Raw genomic sequence first — 16,500 nt, forward strand, 5'->3', positions numbered from 1 at the left:
AACGTATCCTACATATAGAAGAAGGTGGTTCCTAGGTCACGTGGGGAGAGGAGCCATCTCCAGGCACCCACACCACTCTTGGATCCCACCCCAGCCAGCACTTTTCTGCATTGCACTCTTCCATGCCAGACCGCACACACCTGCACTGACTTGATCTCATATTGATTATGCCACATACAGAGTAGGCATCGTGCTGACAATCGCTGAGTACATCCCTCACTTTATTTATTTATCTTTTCCACTTCAGAACTGAACAAGCTTTCCAAACACAGGAGCAGAAAAGGCGGGGAACACTCTTCCGTGTTTGAATGGCCATTAGGATGGAAGATGGCCAGTGATATTTTGTGTCTGACTCTATTTTATTTTGAAGAAAGGGAGAAGATGGGAAGCGGGCTTGCCGCCACAGCAGCTCGTCAGCATTAATGCTGGGACCAGAGTGCCACCGCAGCTCAATGGCAGACACCTGGAGAGAGATCAGAAGGCCCAGACAGGGGGAGGGTTCTGCTCCAGGCCACACCCCTAATGGAGAGCTAGGGAGCAGCAGGGGTCAACATACCCCGTATTCACCAGCGATTATGACTAACGTCTTTCTATTTGGAAGGCACGCAGAGGATACTTCCCGCCAAAGACTAAGAATTTTCATGAGACTTAAAAAAAAAAAGGTCAATCTATGATCTTGCAAAATTGAATGAAATAAGTTTAATGGCTATAAACATTCAGGAAGTCTGTTTGAAGTCTCTTAAGAAAGACAGCAAGAAAGAAGGAACATGCCAGCCCATCCTTCTCCTCCTACGGACACAGGAACCTATAACCACCTTGTCGGAGCACTAGCTGGCTGCCCTTCACTGGAGCCAGTGCCAGACTCTGAGTCACCCGCGCCAAGGCTCCTGCACCTGAGTTGTCTTTGGAGAGATTCCACTTCGGCCTTGCCCAAGCCCCAGCCTGCTGAACTCATGGGAGTTGGACAAGATCACAGCCTGGGGGCTACGACTTCAGGCAATGTGATCATTAGGGCAAAACACAAGTTTATTGGGAACCACCTAAAATGTGAGCTGGGAGGCTAGAGAGGTGGCTGGATGGTTCAGTGGGCAAGCACAAGGACCTGGGGCCGGGTCCCCAGCATCAGGACAAAAGCCAAGTGTGATGGCTCAAGTCTGTAATCCAGACACTGGAGACAGGAGGATCCCTGGAGTTCACTAGCCAAGCTAGACCAGGCAAAACAGCAAATTCCAGGTTCAGTGAGAGACCTTGTCTCCAGACATAACATAGGGCCTAGAGAGATGGTTTAGTGATTGAGAGCACTGACTGCTCTTCCAGAGGATCCAGGTTCAATTCCCAGTACCCACATGTTGGCTCACACCTGTAACTTATGCATGCGGTGCACAGACATATGCAGATAAAACGCCAAACAAATTAAATAAATTAAAATGAATAATGAAAAAAGAAAGAGAGAGGGCTGGAGAGATGGCTCAGCAGTTAAGAGCACTGATTGTAACTCCAAGATCTGACATCCTCACACACACACATACATGCAGGCTAAACACCAAGGCACACAAAATAAAAATAAATTATTAAAAAAGAAGGAACATGGAGAGTCAAAGAAGAAAGACGACACCTTACACAGAGTCATGTGTACACCAGGCACACACAATACAATATATATGAAGGAAGTAAATAATGTGAGCATGGATGCTGCATCGAGTGCTGCTGTCCCCTTGTTAAAGTCCAGACTTAAAAAAAACAGTACTGAGTAAATGGTATAAACCTTTTTCAGTGCTCAGGACAGGAAATACAGGGGTCAAATGTGAGGATAAATCAATCAAAAGGATCTATAACTCCTGATATTAACCCCTGTTTTTTGACTCGCCCTTTTTATGAGGTTGAGTCCCAGCAATTCATTATGAATAATAAAGATTCACATCTTTTGGGGCCACGGATTCTGATTGGTTAATGGGGAAGCTTGAAAACTCTAGGTGTGTTTGAATGTATACTGGGTTTTCTGTGATTCGAATAGAAACAGAGTTCTTGCACACACACACACATACCCGGTGGAATGGGAGAGAAGAAAAAGAGAGAGATTCCTTTTTTTAGTAAGAGGCAGTGAACACCTGTGAAGGCTTTGCTCCCCAAAGGCCTTTCTCTTGCCTAAAATCTGAATGAAGAAAAAGAAGGAAGAGGAGGGAGAAGAGAAAGAATAAAAAGACGAGGAAAGAAAATGCAAAGACTGAAAATGGTTTAGAGGTAACATTCTAGAAGAGACAGAAAACAAACAGGGAGCTTGAGAGATGATGGCTCAGAGGTTCAGAACATGGGCTGCTCTTCCAGAGGAGGACTCGGGTTCAATTCCCAGCACCCTCACGGCAGCTCACAATTATTTGTAACTCCGGTTCCAGGGGATCTGACACCCTCACACAGACACACATGCAGGCAAAATACCAGTGCTCATAAAATAAAAATAAATCATTTCTTAAAAGAAAGAAAAAGGAAAACAAGCAAAAACCAACAAACAAGGAGAAGAAAAAAGCTGCCCAAATCAGACTGATGATGAAGAGAAAGGAGGAGCACCCTGTCTCCTGACCTCCATAAAGCAGCACTGAAAACAGCAGTGACATTTGGCGATGGAGGCTCAGAGCAGGGCAGTGGTAGATGCACTTTTAATCCCAGCACTCGGGAGGCAGAGACAGGTGCATCCCTGAGTTCCTTACAGGCGAGCTTGGTTTAGAGAGAGAGTTCTAGGATGGCCAGGGCTATAGAGAAAGCCAATCTGTCTCTCTTTCTCTCTGTCTCCCTCTCTCATGTCTGGTAACACTTTAAGGGCTGAGCCTGAGCTTGCACCTCAGAGATTGAGTGCTTGCCTCAAAAAGGCCTGAGTTCGACTCCCAGCACCACAGACACAGATAACAAAGGGGACCTAGGCAAAAGAAAGGACCTTCAGCTGCCCAGCTGTACACAGAGAACTCAGCTGAAGTAAAGCTGCTGCTGAGTGGGTCCCCATCCCCAGGCACTCTGATGTTAGCTACCCCCTGCTGTTTCGTCTCCAGTTGTCTGCCATCCTCAGGGAGATGAGGAAAGTTTTATGATTCTTGATTCAAAGTAGAAAAACAAAAAATGTGACTAGCTCAAGGTCATGAGTGGATTGAGTGCCAGGGCCGAAAAACAAAAACAAACAAACATTGTCTCCAGAGAACTAGATATTGAAACTGTACAAGGTCACCGATTAGCCCAAAGATGGCAGTGACATTGGGAGCCCAAAACAGGAGTGGCCTTGGTTCCTTCTGGGTTCAGGACAAGAAATGGCCTTTTTATAGTAGCATGCTTTTTAACCTCACCGTCTTTTTCCCCCACAGGGAAAAAACAAAAAACAAAAAACCTTCTTTTTTTCCCAACCAATCTCCCCATTCCCAGGATGCTTAGAGTGACTGTCACTTTGGCAGGCCTACGTGTCCAAGGCCACCAAACACCCATCTCCACTACACCTGTCTTTGCTGGCAAGCTAGTTCTATCAAGAAGCAGAGTTTGATGATACTCTCAGGCCCAGGAGAACAACACTGCTCTGACCCCAGCAGCTACCTAGAGTCTCCTGCTGTGAAAACTCACCAGCCCAGGCATCCCCAGCTCTCCTCCCTGTATGTTCTTACCTATCTGGCCACCTTGTCCCCATCTGCTCTGGGGACAGAGATGCAGTCATGACCATCCCTTGTTCCCCGAGGGTCTCTCCAAGCCATCTGGGACAAGCTGCCAGCACAGTGGATTTCTTTGAAAAGTAACTGGAGGAGCTAGGTGAGTGTGTCTCACATCCTGCCTCAGCCAAGTTTTTCATAGGATATGCGGCCCATTACAGAGATCCACAACTGGTCGAAATGTGAAGAACAGAGGCTCTGGCAATGCCTAGCTCCAACCGACATGTCAACAACGCAACCGCTATGTGGAAGAAAGACACTTCAGAAGAGTGGGGTGAAAAGATTATGAGAGCCAGGAACCATGATGCCATGTGGAAACAGGGGGGCTGCACCCAGGATATCTCAACAACAAGATTGCCCAAGCAAGACCTACATAGTGACAGCATCAGCTGATGGGAGAAATTTCATAAGCTCTACCCCAAGATGAAGAGCTACAGGCAACCAATGGTTGCCGAGAGAGGGAGAATGGCGGTGGATGATAAACCCTTGATAGGTTATGCACTCCCAAGTGGTCATCCTTAAACATATGTACGTTAAGAGCATCACTAAGCAGACTCCGCAGGTTGTGTGTGAGTGACTGGGTGTAACAATATACAGAAGAAGAAGTCAGAAACTCAAGAGGGAGAGGTAGGGCACAGGAAGAGGAAAATGACTAGAATGACTTAAATACAGTATGCAATTTTCAAAAAATTTAAATTCTATATTTAGTTACTTACTTGATAATTTATTCATCTGTTTGTTTATTTATTTGAGGCAGGGTCTCTCTAAATAGCCCTGGCTGCCCTAGGACACACTGTGTAGACCAGACTGGCCTCAAACTCACAAAAATCCACTGGCCTTTGCCTCCCAACTGTTAAAGGCACATACCACCACCGCACCCAGCCAAGTTAAAGAATTTAAATTACAAACAAACAACCTTCCTTTCCTAAGGAAGCACTAAAAAGATCACAGATGTACTCCTTTGAGTGTGTAAACCTGTGCCTGTTCCTGGTGTGTGGTGTCTGTGCTGAGCCCAGAGGCCAACCTTGGATGTCATTTCTCACCTTTTATTTGAGTGGAGAGTTTCTCACTGGTCTGAGCTCACCAAATAAGCTAGGCTGGCTGACCAGGAGCCCCGGGGATCTGCCTGTCTCTGCCTCCCTACAAGTGTACACCTCCACTCCTGGCTTTTAAAATATTTTCAACTTATTTTCAAATGTGAGATCTGAGGGTTAGTTAAGTTCTTACCAGCAGTTTACTTACCAACTATTTCTTCCAAGTCTAAGAACACAGATTGTCTTTCTTTTTTTTTTTTTCCTTTTTGAAATTCACAATTTCCCTGAAACCCAGTCAGTAGCAGTTGCTGCACCTAGACATATGTCTCAAGTTATGCCTTCAATTACCTCTCTGGACCCACGTGGTCTGGCTTTCAGGGACAGACGATCTCTGGTCCAGCTTTTTTGTTTGTTTTCTCTCTCCACTCCCCTCCGTCTGTCTCCCTCTCTCACACTCTCCCTGTCTGTCTGTCTGTCTGTCTGTCTGTCTGTCTCTGTCCACGTGAGAGAGTTTGGGTACGCGTGCAGCACAGCATACATGTGCAGCCAAGTGGACAAGCTTAGGTGGCAGACTTGCTTTCTAGCCTGAGATAGGGACTCTGCTGCTTTTCTACTGAGCATGCCTGGTTATGTGACCATTGAACCTGCAGAGCTTCTCTTGTTTTTGCCTCCCCTCTTGGCAGAGCAGCTCTGGAATTACAAATGCTTGCTACTGCAATGAGCATTATATGGGTTTGGGTTCTCAGGTTAGGATGGCACGTATTTTGCACACTAAGCCTTTACCCCAGCCCTGCCTTCAACCTCTTCTTCACCATTTAATTAATTTCTATTTTTATTTGGCCAGTCTGGAATTCATTACACAGAATAGAAGGGCTTCAAACTCAGAGGTCTGCTTTCCTCTGCCTCTCCAGTGCTTTTAAAACTAAAGATATGTGCCACCATGTCTGGCACAGCTCTGGTTTTGAATTCATTGTATGTTCTCACACTCTATTATAACTATACATTAAAATGCATATATATATATATACAAAAATGAATGTATAGAGTGGTGGAGCTAGGGTTTTTTTGTTTTATTTTATTTTATTTTTTTGGTTTTAGTTTTGTTTTTTTGAGACAGGGTTTCTCTATAGCTTGTAAGTCTGTCCTGGCCCTTGGTCGGTAGATCAGGCTAGCCTCAAACTCAGAGATCCACCTGTCTTTGCTTCCCAAGTGCTGGGATTAAAGGCATGTACCACCCCTCAGCAGCAGAGCTAGGGGTTGTTAAATAGCTACATTGTTCAAACTGCTCTGAGCTTTGATCACTGAGGATAAAGAAAATGATTTAAAAGTGGGGGGGGGGAGGATCTCAGCTGGTGGAGTTCATGCCTAGCTGGCACAAAGTCCCAGGTTTGATCCTCAGCTCTAGGAAGACCATGAGTGGTGACAGGTGACAGGAATCTCAGCCACTGAGTGGCGCACACAGGAGGAGCAGGAGCTCAAGGTCACCTGGGGCTGCACAGCAACTTCAAGGCCAGTCAGAACTCTGCAGATCGCTTGCTATCAACAACAAAACTCGTGCCACCCCAACTGTGCAGCTGCTGAGTATTTTCACCAGGCAAGCACTGAGCACTGAAGACTCATCACCACGCTGAGTTCTCACCGTTCCAGGAGGCAGCACGCTATGCAGCTGACAGATGACAACAGAGAGCGAGATGAAACCGTACAGACTCTCTGACATGCACATGGAAAGTCCTCAGCTCAGGACCAGGTGGAGGTTGGCCGCCGAATGAACTGACACTATTAGCACAATGGACACCAAGAATCTATGTGGCTGGCAAAAGCAAAGAGTATGCGCCAGCAGAGGGAGACGACTGTACTGACAGGAACACCTGATAAAGAACGAAGGGCATCAATTATCCAATTCCTGAGTGCCAATTCGGGGTCTTCCTTGGCTCTAAACTGCTTCATATCCTGTGTCTAAAGTCACACGGCTGGGGAGAATCCGTTCATCGTCCTGCAAGAATGGCACCAGTGCATGCCCTCTGTAGCCCTAGTGCATGGTTGTAGTGTTCTTCTGTTAGGTGGAAATAGAACTACCTGGCTGGCATGGCAGAATCTTTAAGAAAAATCAAGGCACATTTAGAGGATATTGAGGGGGCTTAGGGAATGACTCGGTCTATAAAGTATTTTCCATGCAAACATGAGGACTTAAGCTTCGCTCTCCAGAATCTATACAAAGGGCACACATGAGACATGTGTCTGCAACCCTAGTGTTGGGGAAGGAAGACAGGAAGATCCCCTAGGCCTTTGGTCCTATTGTTAAAGACAATGGGGGAGTTTCAGGCTCAGTGAGAGAAGCTGTCTCCAGAAAGCAGTGTGATCTAATATGATCCTTAACATTAATCTCTGGCCTCTAGACACACCCACACTAAAACATATGTACAGCACAGACATAACACACACACACAAACACACACCTTCTTAAAAATGTGAAAGGAGTACACTCAAAAGTAACTTGTTCCTTCTTCATCCCTCTGGCTCCTTCCTCCATCCCTCCTCCACTGAGGCTGGAACCCGAGAGGCACACAGCAGACTAGCTTTCTACAGTGCTATCTCTCCCTCCAGCGCAAAAGCTACTGCACAGTGACCATATTTTTAAAAGAGCCTATCCTTATGGCAGATTTGGAAGGCAGCAATAGAAAATTAGGTGGGGTTGGGGGAAGCTATTGCTCAAAGAATTAAAAGGACTTGTTTTTTGTTTTTTTTGTTTTTTTTTTTTTAAGAAAAAAATAAAAACAAACCAGGCAAGGCTGGCTAGATGGCTCAGCAGTTAAGAGCTCATACTGTTCTTGCGGAAGACACAAGTTCAATTCCCAGCACCCATATTGATTGCTTATAAACATCTCTCAACTCCAGCTCTGCAGGATCTGATGCCTCAGGTCTCAGGCACTGAATTCAAGGCACAACTTCTCCCCCACATACACACATAAATTAAAAAAGTAAAATCCTAAAACCAAAATCAAAACAAAATATTAGTCATAGGAGCTTATGCCTGACACCCTTAGCACTCCGAAGTCCAAGGAAAGAGGGCTAGGGTTAGGGCCTGATTTTGAGCTACACAGTGGGACCCTGCTTGAATTAAGAACTGAAGAAACATTAAAAACCAAACTGTGCTTGTCTGGTGCATAACTGTGCTTATAGCCATGTTCAGGAGTGACAGTGACCTCTGGAACTCCCAGTGACCACAGTTTAGCATATGGTTGAACTTGAGTCTGAAAGCATGAAGAAATAATGATTCGCTGGGAATTTGGGGGAATTACTGACCCTGAGAGAATTATTACAAGTCTAAAATCGGGTGACTTTGTTTTCTAACACATTAGCATATCTCTACAGAAGCAGTTTGCAGGGTGGTTAAGTGATAACCAGTCACTGTGGCTGGACCCAAGTCCCTCTTTACACCTGGTAGCTGTGTGAGTTTGGCCAAGCCACGAAACTTTCCTGTGCCTTGGTGTCTTCTTAACAGCAAGGACAGGAATAAATCCCAGAACCCGTGCCATAATTAACACAGCTAAAGGCAGAAAAAAGAGTGAATGAGTTACGAAAAAAACAATAAAGCACAAGCAGGACACCACCACCTGCCCGTGACACATTGTCAACATTTGATGGCCTGCTGAAAAGACAGGTTCCTGAGCCACACTAGAATCATGAAGGTTCTTTGAAAGTCACTTCTAAAATGTAAGGGGTTTTCAGATCTAACTTGTATACCCAGATTCCAACAAACAAACATTATTAGAAACCAAAATAATCTAACTAGTACCACTGTACTGTATATCACAAACTCCTGTCCATCTGAGGCTTAGAACAGCAAGCGGCATTCAAGTAACTTTTCACTATGTGCTTGGGAGCCACAGAGAGGTCACTGCAGCCCAGGGCTTCAGTCACTCAGAACATTCTGGGTAAATAAAAGGGCTCGGATCTTACATCCACAAAGAACCAAACCTTACAGCAAGTTGCAACTGACTCATAGCCGACAATGTCTTCATGAGTTTGTCTCCAACATCACCATCCTCCATGTATGTAAAACAAAATAAAACCCAGGATATTCACCTCATGCTGAATATTGAAAATACAAAAACAACCATATCCCAACTCTCACCAGAAATAGATGAGTACTTAGCAGGCCCAGTCCTTATCGCCTGCCATCATCTTCTCACAAACTTTTCAAGGGAGTTTTTTTTTCAGGGCAGAACACTTTCTCATATGGTGACGATCTGCAGTCAGATAGAACCTGACTCAGCAGGGGAAAGAAAAGGCTTTTCCTACTCTCCAAGTCACCCCTGGGCAGGTCCAGTCTCAGCACTCACACAGACACACCCCGGAACTGTAAATGATTTTAACAACAGGACGTTTTTCCCACCTCAAAAGTGGGATCACCTTTTCAGCCTACTGATGTCCCAAGGGTGTTCTGAGTATCAACAAGTTCACATTAGTCAGGCACTTTGATTTCTACAGACAAAAGGCTCTGCAGAACTACAAAGCATGATTATCCAACCCAACAGCCTCTGTGGAGTATTCGAGATGACAAGGGAGGAGGCGGACGGGCTACTGGTTCCCACTGTTGCCCTCCCCATAGCAAAGCTCCCGCAATCCCCAAGCCCAAGGCAGGGCCAGCCAAGTGGAAGCCATGCTGTATCTGCACTTGGCTGCACTCTTCCTTATATAGTCAATGGAGAGGGAATCCCTCTCTGTGCATATTTTCAGTTCACATTCCCAAACAGTATAGGCAAACACACAGATTTCAGCTGTGATTAACAGGGCTGCCTCTGCCTGGGCTGGTCCCCCAGGTTGGGGCCCCATGCACATCCCTGTGAAAGGGTGAGTCTGAGTGAGGGTATTCCTTTGGGAACCCTGACTCCTTTGCTAAAGAAGGTACCAGCAGGTGTACCTATGCCCAGATAATGCCCACAGGCAACCATGCCAATCCCACTTAAAAACCTGAGGGGATAAATGAAAAGATAATTGTAGATCTACACTGAATCTCAGCTTGGGACTTCCCCTTGGACTCTGGAGTACTTGCAAACAGTCTTGAAGACTGTGGAAAAATAATAGGTAATTGCAGAGACTAGCATAATCTAGCATACTATTAGAATATATATGCATATCATCAGGAGGAACTAGACATTTCATCCAGAGCCATACGCCTACCAGGCAAGTGCCCAACTATTTCCTGCCCGAAAAGGAATTTTTGAGGAACACCAAGGCCCAAGTGGACCTCTTCTCTCATAGCACGTGACAGCCTTTAGGGAGAAGTCGAACACTGGCTGGCATTAACTATGTTTTTCACGAGTTACAGACACTCATCCATGAGCCTTTAGCTGAGCTGCTCACAGTTGAGATTTAAAACCCCCCCAAACCCCTTGGTGATGAGTGCTCAGAGGAAGAGGAGGCGGGAGAAGAGTATCCACGCAGCTCTGCGTTCAATCCTTAGTGTCAGATTAAACAGAAAACACCTGATAAACAAGCAAACAAACAACTAAACAAATAAATACCTTCGCCGTCACCAAAGCTATAACAGCTGTTTATTAGTGCGATGGGATTCCTACTAACGCGAGCCACAATATACCACAACGCAGTGGCACTAAGCGGTGCAGGCATCTAGACCTTCCAAAGCATCGAACCGCTAATCCTGGGAATCTTTACCCATCCACTGCACTAAATTCATTCTTACTACAAAGCCTGACAAAGTATCAGAAGGAAATTTAAAAAAGAAAGAGAAAAAGCTCCTGAGCCTGAAGGGTTAACTCACTTGTCTATAGGGGGAAGAAAAGGGAAAAGGAGAAGAAAAAAAAAGCACGGGTATAGTTTCCTTTTATCCTAAAACAATGCATTTATTATTTTCTGTGTATCTGGTAAAGGGCATGGCTTTCAGAGTGGAAAACAAAACAGACGTTGGTCACATGTTTATTGTGACCAACCTCACCTCCTCCCTTCCCTTCTGATAAATAATCAAACATGCCATCCAGAAAAAACAAAATCAGCGAGCTGGGAAATTTGATGGTCATCAAACAGGCTGAGAGAGCGAGAAAAGCAGCCCACTGTTCCCACACTGCTCGGGCCCACACCTACACTGCCATCTGAGTAAATATAACCTCACTCACTCTTCCCATCTTCCCCGCAATTACTCCTACTGTTTAACAAATTGGCCTTAAGGCAGTGGCAAACATCTTTTCTTTTCTCCCTCCTGCAAAGCAGAACAACTTCTGAACATAAAAATAAAAAATAAAAATAAAAAACAAACCCATCCCAGCCACAGTGACACACAGGGAGACTTGTTTGTGTCGATGTTTCTCCTATTAGACGGTTTGGACGACTATGAAAACCCTATGTCTTTTCCTGCCCTAACAGATGCTGTTGAAAATACTGAAGTTAATAGATATTTAGTCTGAGGACTAACCAAGTTCAGAATAATAGCAATTCTCTTAAGATCAAAAGAGTCAATTTTCTACTTCCTGTCTATTCCCTCATCAGTACATAGCTTAAAAAAAAATAGCACCTGGCTTGCCAATTATAGTGAAGCCGAAGAACAGGGCTGGGGGGGGGGGGGGGGTCGAGGGAGGGAAGAGAGGCCAGAGGGTGGACCAGGGCAGGAAAAGGTGGAACCATTTTTAAAAAGCTCATACCATGTGTTCAAAAGCCATTTCTCCTGAAGAGCCCAAGAGTTACAAGGCTCTGCCAGCCCCAGTGCCAGGGCTTGCCCGCCATCCTAATTACTCACAGAGAAAATGGTCAAAAGAGGGTCCGATACCACAGTTAACAACCATTGCTGGGAGCAAGGCAGCCTTTCTCTTTCCCTCCGCAGCCCACTCCGTTTAAACAATAGTCATATGAATGAGATAATGACCGTGCGTGTTTCGGCAGTCTGACTTTTATTGGCATGAAATTGGTACAAATATTATCAAGACCGATTCGCCCGCGATGACGGTGTCATGATGTCAACCTCCGAGGACAACTCTGCACACTGTCACAGGCACCATCCCCACACTCTCTCAGGACTTGAGATAACAGGAAGAAAAAAAGCAGACGGCACATACAGCAGGGGGAAAGTTACAATCTACATCCAGCCTGTAAAAGTGTCTGACAACACTGGCTGATTCTTCCTGATCGGAGCCAAAGCCACATGTGAAAGCAAGAGAGAATTAACAAGGAGTTAGCAGGATCCCTATGGTGGAAAAAAAGGAAGAAGAAGGAAAAAAAAAAGGCTTAGATGGAGAGAGGAGGGAGGGAAGGAAGGAAGCAGACAGTAAACAACTTGAAGCATCTCAGTTTGTCCTTTAAGGAACGTCTGCCCAAGCAAAGATCCCAGCTTAAAAGTTTAACCCATTGAAAATGTTCTTTTTTTTTCCCCTCTGGACACTTACAGAGCAAATGAAGAGTTTGGCAGAGTGAGCAGGCACCGTCTCCCTCTGCAGTTCCGTCTCGCTGTGGATGAGCTCTGGCTGTTTCTGCGAAGCGGGGGTTTGCCGAGTGGTAAAAGAGATGTTTGAATAAACAGGAAGTGCTGAGCGGCTGAAGCACACTCGAGGAGAAAACACACTGGAACACTGCCCTTTGTAGGCAACCTCAGGGAGGTTTGTCTCCACAGTAGCTGGCTGGGCTCTCACTCAATGACAAGGAAACCACAAGAATTCCTCAAGTAATTCTTCACTTTCAAAGCTGGAAGATCAGTTGGAGCTTGCAGGTAATTTTCAAAGTTGTATGGAGCACTTAAAGAAATCTATTAATGTTCAACGTATCTAAATCACTCCAGGACGGCAAGCAGGGACACAGCACACATGGCGTGCCCCGGTAGACCAAGCCCTAGCCAAACACAGCTCCCGCACAAGGAGGCAAGTACACACCAACAGGGTTCAGGAAACCTGCTCTTGAGATATTTTTGTGGTGACATTTACATAGGCAGGATGAGAGAGAGAGAGAGAGAGAGAGAGAGAGAGAGAGAGAGAGAGAGAGAATATGAATTCAGACCTTGCTGACCTTAGAGGATTTTTAGTCACATATATTTTTTAAAGATCACGACATCCGGCATTCCAAGGATATGCCTTGTATCTGGTTTGATTGCTTTCCCTCCACATTTAGCTCCTCTACTATTAGGAAAACTACTTGTGTATAGTACAGTGCCCGCTTGACTGCTTGAGTACTCCTTACCCTGTCCTAAACTGATTATTAAGGTCCTGTCTTCAGTCACCAGAAGAACCTGACAGGTACCATTTAAAAAAAAAAAAAAAACAGTCACAGGAGGTGTAGCAGGTCAGTGAAAAACGGGAGGAAGAGTGGAACAGCCATATTCAACTGAAAACAAGGATACAGCAAAGGCTTCCTTCCTAAAATGTACTGCTCTTGTGGCTGAGTCTCTGCCACAGACGCATCTGATTTGTTATTGAGCATGGAACGCTGGCCTGTCTGTCAGGCAGGTGCTAATACTCGGCTAAAATAACTCATTGGGAGCTGTCAGTGAGATGTTTACATAGGCCCCAATCTTTTCTTCATAGAAGGAAATTTTTTTTTTTTACTGGAATTCATCTTCTTTTGATCTCACATTCAAAGCAACGGCAGCTTGATAGACATTCAAGTCTGAAAGCAAATCCAGACGCTGAAGATAAACCGCCAGAATATGACAGGCAGAAGCATCTAAAGCTTACAGAAATGAAGAGAACAGCATGTCGCCCGAGTATTACAATAGCAAAAATCAAGAGACATATTAGGTGGAACTGATCAGCCACAAAAACAGTTCAAAAGGCAGATCACAGAAACAGGACGAGGAGAAGAGAAGGCGGGGGGGGGGGGGGGGGGGATGGGATCAATCTGGTTTTTCTGCCTCACCTCCCTCCTGAGCCTCCATGTCTGCCTCTCCCCTGCATGAAGGGTGGAATGTCCAATGAAGAGGCTCTTCTCTAACTGGGCCGGTCCATTTACAGAGGTGCCAAAGGATTTGCTAACAATCTGCTTCAAGGAGCAGGAGGTATGTGCCCAGGCTCCCGCACGCTACATTGTACTGCCATCCCTGTTTCTCTTCTTAAATGTAGCACTGGAGAACAGGAGCCTGGCCCAGGGGAGGTGGGCAGTCAGGCATAAACCAAGCTAGGATGGGGGCTAACACTCTCCTAAAACAGCTAGACAGTGAATGAATGCAAGAGCCCTCCCTACCTGCAGTCACACACACGGTCAGATTCCTCCAGTCCCAGACATATGTCACTGTTCCACCCCTAGAAGCTTTTAAGCCAACTGGGCCAGTCTCTTAAAGGGATTATTACAACGACTGTTTTATGGGCATAAAAAATTTCAAAGAATTTTTTTTTCTTAGAGGGATACTATTGTTTTTAAAGGATGCCTCTTGTTTTAATCAAAGTCAGTGTATGTAACAACAGGGAAAGCAGTTCTGCCCTGGGGGTGTTTATTAACAAACACTGAACGGGAAGAGGCAGAACCAGATTAAAGGACGTCGGAATTCTACAAAATTTACCCGTGGTTCTTTCCCAACTGGGACCTTCTTCTGAGATTGGAAAAGTGAGATTCTCTTTTAAATACTATATGCTAGGATTTTTAAAATTACTTCATTTCTCCCTCCCTCCCTCCCTCCCTCCCTCCCTCCCTCTCTCCCTTTTTCCTCCCCCTGCCTTCTCTCCATAGTAAGCCCACAGTAAAATATGGATTTAAAAATGCACAACCTAATTTCCAAAGCTGTAATCAGTTTATGGTTTGTTTTCTATCAATGGGATACCTGGGTAACTGAGTTCCAAACATGGAAACAAACTGGGAGGCACGGGGGCCAGTAGACTGTGAGGCACTATGCAGTTAGGATGTCCACACAAGACCTGCCTATCATTCCTTACAACACCATCCTATTATAAAGATTACGGTAGCTGGAAGGAAAGGCCTTAGGCCTCTGCGGGGGGGGGGGGGGGGGGGGGGGGGGAGGTAGAGAGGGTGGGGAGGTGGGATTCTCCCCAGTGTGCGAGCTTCAGGAGCAGCTCCAACAGCTGGGGATGACCTTTAGCTATGGCAAGCCAGGAGGACCAGGAGGAGGACACTCACTGTTGGAAGTTCCAGAAGGTGCTTGGGAGCACTGGCCAGAGGCTAGTTATGCTAGGCAGGCTGTTGCCAAGAGGGATCAGTACAGGGGTTTGCGACGCCATGTCTTGGGAGCACCATGGAACAATCCTGGGGCCATTGCTGGTTTCTGTGCATAAACTCCTGGTGTGTGCCAGTACATGCTGTATCAGGTATTTGACTGTGGGACTATGTGTTTAACTTTGGGGTAAATATTTTTGCACATTTTTAACATAAATATTTTTCTGTTTTGTTCACAGTCCAAACATGTTATATGTTCACACTATTTGTAAATATTTTTCTCCTTTTATAACAATAATATCCTGTGAGTCAAAACATGTTTGTGTTTACTTTATCAAAACAAATTCTTAGTTCAAAACAACATGGCCTGTGGTCAATCTGGCTTCCAGGTTCCACAAAAATGGTTTTACTTATGTTCCGAACACAAACAACAAACAAACAAACAGCAAACACCATACTAGAGTCTAGGCTGCCTTAAAAACTTACCTCTGCCCCATCCCATGGAGATGTAAATTGTACCCATCAAACAAGCCAGCCTCCTCCTGACATCAACAGCAAGAAACAATTTACTCCCTAAATTTCTCAACTTCCATATGCCACATTACCATCATTTACCCACAAACAAGGGAAGTTTACCATAAAAGTGAAATGCAGTTTCCCTTGTACATTAGAAAATAGATTTTTTTTTCCCTCCACAATGAATGCAATTGCCTCCACTCCTTTGCTTGGGACATTAAAGGTCTGTTAAAAAAAAAAAATTCTGCCAAGTAAGAAGGCCTTCATTAGTTGGGCTTTTTTGATATAAACAACTTTTGAGATGTCATTTTAAAAACCTCATAATGACACCATTAAAAAGCTACCATTTTTAACAGAGAGCTCGTCTGCTCAGGGCCATGGAATGGTAGCCATATTTCAGGCCCCTTCCTTCCTTTTTCCCCTTTCAGACTTCTGCTGGACTTGAATGTCACTATAGACCTTGAAGCTCTGAATGTGAAATGGCTTCGCTAATTGCTTTAATTGCTTGTAGATGTGCAAGCAGGTGAAAGCCGATCCTCGGGCCATTGTAGAGACTAAGAACAACACTGGAATGTTTACACAGTGGTTTGATTTTAATAGACAGAAGGGCTGAGTTTAAGACAGCAAGTACACAGCTAATAGGTGACCTCTTAATGTGCTCCTCCTCTAAAAAAAAAAAAATACTAATAAGGACACACAACCAAACACAATGTCATGTCTGAAAGGCAGAATCCTAAATACCAAGGTTATTACCCGGTACCTGACATTTCCACCCGAAACGTTACACTTAAGAAAATTAAAACAAAAAAGTACTTTATAAGTCAGTCACCTTCTATACAGATTTTGACTCTATAGTATTTTTTAAATAAGCACACTCATTTAAATTTTAAATTGCTTATTTTTTTTCCCACTAGTGCAACACTCCATTGTCCCTTAGAGGAAAAGGCCTAAGTGTCCCTCACCCTCACTTATGGTTTCCTGCCTCTTGCAAGATCTTTGTTGCACCATCGAGGCTAAACTCTTTCACATCAATGCTGTGCACAAACAAGCATCTCCCTCCTGCCTGTCCTCTTGCTGTGTGAGCTCATGGTCGGCTTCTTATTAACAGGACTAGAAAGGACTTTGGATTGGCAATTCAACAGTAGCGGCCATACTCCTTGGATGTT

At 45.0% G+C, this 16,500-nt stretch overlaps 1 protein-coding gene across 5 annotated transcripts in view; it reads right to left on the reverse strand.

The window, feature by feature from the left end:
- The window catches only part of Foxp1 (forkhead box P1), a 237,106-nt gene that overhangs the window by 157,590 nt on the left and 63,016 nt on the right, over nt 1-16,500 (reverse strand). Inside the window, exon 1 of one of the 5 annotated variants that reach the window (XM_041680459.1) lies at nt 12,112-12,300. The exons of the other annotated variants lie outside the window; for them this stretch is intronic. The gene's annotated coding sequence lies outside the window, so the exon portion shown is untranslated. Of the gene's footprint in view, nt 1-12,111; nt 12,301-16,500 lie in introns of those variants that run through there. 5 annotated transcript variants of the gene reach the window in all.

This window comes from Microtus oregoni, unplaced genomic scaffold (genome assembly GCF_018167655.1).
Source record: "Microtus oregoni isolate MIOR12 unplaced genomic scaffold, Mior012 000002F_ref0000024, whole genome shotgun sequence".
In the NCBI taxonomy this organism is placed as follows: Eukaryota; Metazoa; Chordata; class Mammalia; order Rodentia; family Cricetidae; genus Microtus; species Microtus oregoni.